Source organism: Octodon degus, unplaced genomic scaffold (assembly GCF_000260255.1).
Source record: "Octodon degus isolate 3935 unplaced genomic scaffold, OctDeg1.0 scaffold00012, whole genome shotgun sequence".
NCBI lineage: Eukaryota > Metazoa > Chordata > Mammalia > Rodentia > Octodontidae > Octodon > Octodon degus.
In genome coordinates, this window is record NW_004524588.1 from 2,515,273 (window position 1) to 2,520,142 (window position 4,870).

General features: G+C 34.1%; 1 protein-coding gene across 2 annotated transcripts in view; it reads right to left on the bottom strand.

Annotated features, from left to right (window-relative positions):
• The window catches only part of Lrp6 (LDL receptor related protein 6), a 198,205-nt gene that overhangs the window by 45,920 nt on the left and 147,415 nt on the right, over positions 1 to 4,870 (bottom strand). The gene's annotated exons all lie outside the window — the stretch shown is intronic.

Genomic DNA, 4,870 nt, shown 5'->3' on the forward strand with positions numbered 1-4,870 from the left:
TGGCATGTGGTGCTGGGGGATTGAACCGCGGTCCCTGATGCTTTTGCTAAGCTTGTTCTAAGTAGGTGCTTTAGACCACTGAGCCATCTCTCCAGCCCTACATTTCTGACACTTTTTATAAAACTGTTTCACAGAAACAAGGATGCACCCACTTTAATTACCCAAAGGCAGTATTATTTTCTTACATATACTAATCTTTTGTTTTGAAAAATGGAGTAAGTGTTCCAAAGTACCAATATTCAAGCCGCTAACTGAAACTATTCTACCAGTTAAAATGGTCTGTGTGCTAGACAAATTGGCCTTCGTAAATATTATCCTGATACTAAGAACGCGTATATGTGAACAATATCTGTACCCTGTACAGCCCCCTTAAAGATATCAGATACAATGTTATACGCCAGTATTAAAATCAGTAAGAAATATTCCAAGAAAATCAACTCTCTGCTTGTCTATGTGGGTAACCAGATATTTTCTAAAAGTCAAAAACTAAGTTTTATTCCCATGTCTGTTATGAAATACTCCTTAAAGCTAACAACTTAATGTGAAATATAAGTGTAGATATTTCATATTCAAATTTTCTTGCAATAGGCCATTCTTGGGTATATTTTCTGTATGTTATATTTTAAAATTATTTTTGTTCAAATACTGAAAGTGTTTAAGAGTAAAAAGACTACACAAAAGGAGTCAAATGTTTATGTATACAACTAGAATATAAGCTCCAGAATATTGCACCAGGAACCTCAAATTCATTCTACCGTTCCTGGCCAAGAACTTACTCCATTTCATTAAAATGACTTTTAATGCAAATAAAATGAATGCATCATACTCAAGACAAAGAAAGAGACTATCTCCCATTCCTGTACCTAGCTTTTAAAGATTTTTGGAGGTCTCTTTTAAACCTTACCTGTTTAAAATGTTTACAACGCTGGCTTTTCAAACTACTGAGTAAAGAGTGTTGCATGTATGTAAAAAAAAAAAAAAAAACCTACTTGCTCAAAACTGGGGAACATGAAGAAATTACACATAGAAAAAGCAGTATCTATAATAGCACATAGAAGTTTAGAGTTCACATTTTTTAAATTCACATTTTAAAATGTCAATGACCACAGTGCCACAAGTGGGATCCAGAGGCTCACCAGAAACCTAAGTTGTACACCAAGACTCCCAAGAGACCTTCCTAAATACAGAAAGGAAAATTTGTTTACCTAATGTTCTTATCCAAGGATTCTATAGCTTTGCTGCTTAAGTCCATGAAAATTGTTCTTGCCCACATTTTAAATCCATGTAAAGACAATGCTACCAAAGTAGCTACTTTTGAAGAATGTGTATACTCTTGACCTCTCCAAAAAGCAGAGTTCCTAGAAAGAATTCTTAGCTCCACTGCATTACTTCATAGACACTGTCACCAAGGTGAAAAAAAATCTTTCCTTTATTAGATGTTCTGAAAATTATTTTGTATGTTTGCCTCCATCCTAATAAGATTATCCTCTGATTTTAGTACATTCCCTATCCCTTTCAAAAACTTCTTCCCAGGGGCCAGGGAAATGGCTCGGTAGAATAAGCACTTGCCTGGCAAGCTCCAGGGCCTGAGTTCAATCCCTAGTTCCGCAAAAAAAAAAAAAAAAAAAAGAAGAACATAATCATCTGGGGCTGGTGAGATGGCTCAGTGGTCTAAAGCACCTACTTAGAACAAGCTAAGCTAAGCAAAACACAGGGACCGTGGTTCAATCCCCAGCACCACATGCCAGCCAGCCCCGCCCCCTGGTGGGCTGAGCTGGCCACACACACACTAAATAAACAAACAAACAAATAAATAAATAAATATTAAAAAAAAAAAAACTTCTTCCCAAAACTCACTACAGAGGAAGCACTTCAATTTCCTCCTTTCCACAGGAACCCTTCCTTTCTGTATTTTACATAACACATTCCTCCACCTTAAACAATGTATAAAAATCGAATGATTCTATACTTCCTAATGCCACATTTTAAAAATATTATCCGTGATAACTGCCTTCATTTTAAACTTTGCAGCTGATTCCATGCTATTACTCCAATAAAATAGCTACTGAAAATAGCCAATGACTACTTTCTTGCCCTTCTTAGTTCTATGCTCTTTTCCTTCTTTGTGACTTTCATAGTGCAACAGCACACACTGAAACTTTCCACTGAGCTTCCACCACACAGTACGATCCTACTTCTATTTCTATGGCCAGGACCATTTTTTTTTTTTTTTAAATCTCTTCATTCACTGGTTCCTTATCCCTTTTTCAAACCCTGGCTGTACATACTTTTCAAAATTTCCTGGATGTTTCTCTTTCTGTGAAATAACTTTTGAAGAGTCCATCACACCCTATGGCTTTAGTTATCACTTTATGAAAAAATTAAAAATCTGTAAGTTTAAAAGTCTGGTCGGTTTCTATCGCAATATTTCCACCTGCAATTCCTGGAAAATGTAGGTATTTCAAAAAAATGTCACAGACTTAACTATGAACTATGTTCTCCACTAGGGGGAGTACATCATCCTACCAAGAGAGCACCCAACGGAGAGCAAAACAGTTTGTCTATCATAAAACTCTAAATAGTACTTTCTTACAAGTTTTATTGTATATTAAAACAAGTTTGATTTAACTTTGATAGTTTTAGTACTACCTTAAATTAATTATTCTGTACTATCTTATATCTAATAAATTTTACACTGATTTTGCTGATCACTATGTTCAAATGTGGACCATCATATTAACATTTAATTGCTGGCCTAAAAGTGCAAGATAGGTAATACTGAATTCCTTTAGAAACACAGCATTTCTACTTCAAAAACATAAGTTCCAACTAGTCTTCTTTCAGCTCTCTCTTCCTGCAACATTGTTGCTTGCTTTGAAAAAAGAATAGTTAAAACAAATGACAGATACTTAAGTAAAGACAGATACTTAAGTATGAATTTGGATAATGGACTAGATACATATTGCACACATATACTAATAAAGTAAATAAATATGTCAGGAAACTAAGAATAAAACTGAAGAATCAGTGAGAAAAATTTTAAAAAGCTACAAATCCAACAGCTTTTCAGTTCATGTAATTCTGCATTTATTAAGCAATTATGTACCATGGCTTTATTCTCTAAAATCTTGTATCAGCAAATAACATTATAGCAGAAAGAGATTTAGATTTCAACCATAAGCTCTGCTGTTACTGGGCAAGCTTAGGCAATTTCTCACATGTCAAATATGAAAACAGCCTATACTTTCACTGAATTATTTAAGAATTAAATAAAATTTTAATATTTAGCACTACATCAGATATACTATAGGTGCTATATAAATGCTGCTTTCTTCTTGTATAAAATTATTTTATTAAAGTGCTTTTAACCTCTAAATTTATTAAAATGTAGTACTTCAAAATAAACACACCATGTAAATACAAAAGAGTATGTGGAAATAAAAGATGAAACTAACCAGACACCATTAAACTAAATAAAACCGACAGTTTTCTACATCCTGACAACCAGTGAAAACCAACAACCTTATATCTCTATTTGCATTTTCTAACCCCATTTTTATTATCTGCTTTTGCAAGATAGACATAAAATAATTGTAGCACTAAACAAAAAGAACAGTTTGACAATCTGATTTTAGTCCGTTTCTGCTGCTTTACTTGATGCCAAGCCGATCTTTCTTTAAATCAGGTAACATTAGTGAATGTATCTAATGAATCTAAATCCCCATAAGACATGCTGAATGCTAAGAATTCTGAACAAGGCCTCTTTCAGCTAAGGGATAACAATAATATAGCCCCAAAGGTAAACTATATTCGTATTAAAACAAAAATTTACTCTCTGGCTTTCAGACAGGTAAAACCTCAGGAAGAAAGAATCAAGATTTTGACAAAGAAAAGGGGTTCCCAGAATAAAAGTAACATATAAAAGCACAGAGTCAAGATTCTACATAGTATGATTCATTGATTATAAAAGAAATGTTCTAAGGCAGAAAGACAGGGACTCAATGGAGGCATCATCAGATAAATATTCACCTCAAGCAGGTATTAAATTCTAGTATAAGGAGTTAGAGGAGTGTAGATCCATGGTAGAGCAAAAACCCTTGCCCAGCATACATGAGTCTATGAGTTAGGTCCCAACCATCACTGAAAGAAAAAGATTTTTCCCCTTACAGCAAAAGAAACAAGAAGCTTCTGAAATCATTTTAAGGAGAATAATGCAAGCAAACTATTTTAGGAACACTACCTTTGTCACCATGTCTAGATTGTGCAAAAGGTAAATGTCATTTCTGTAAGACTGGTAACAAAGGTCAAAAAGCCATTATCTGAAAGCCTGGAGGCTAGCTCTATTTCAGAACTTGCAAGTTTTGGGAGATGTATAAAGAAAGGTCAATAGAGCATGTATGGAATAACACCTCTAATGTAACTATTTCTACAACAAAACACATCAGTATTTGTGCAATAAAGACCACAAATAACCTACCACTGCTTCAGGCCAGTCTTTCCACTAGTTGAATTAAGAAATAACCCTCAGTCTTCAGAGTATTTTGTATTTCAGAATTGCCAATAAAGAGCTGCTCAGAAATGTTATGCTTATTCACTCCAGTTCCATGACAAAACAAGTTTACATCAATGTTAATGATGCTCTGAGGACAGGCAAGAATTTCAGAAAGAAGAAAAGCAAGCAAAGTATTTTGTAAAGGTCTTCAGGAACAGCTGATGAAACAATAACAATAAATGGTAGTGAAAGTTTTAGTATCATTAGAACGGCAATGGTTAGGAACTGTAACAGTTTCTAAAAAGTCATAGCTAAAGATTTCATTGCTTTACTCACTACAGCATTTATTTCTTAAGGCTATTCTTTTTTCTTTTCTTT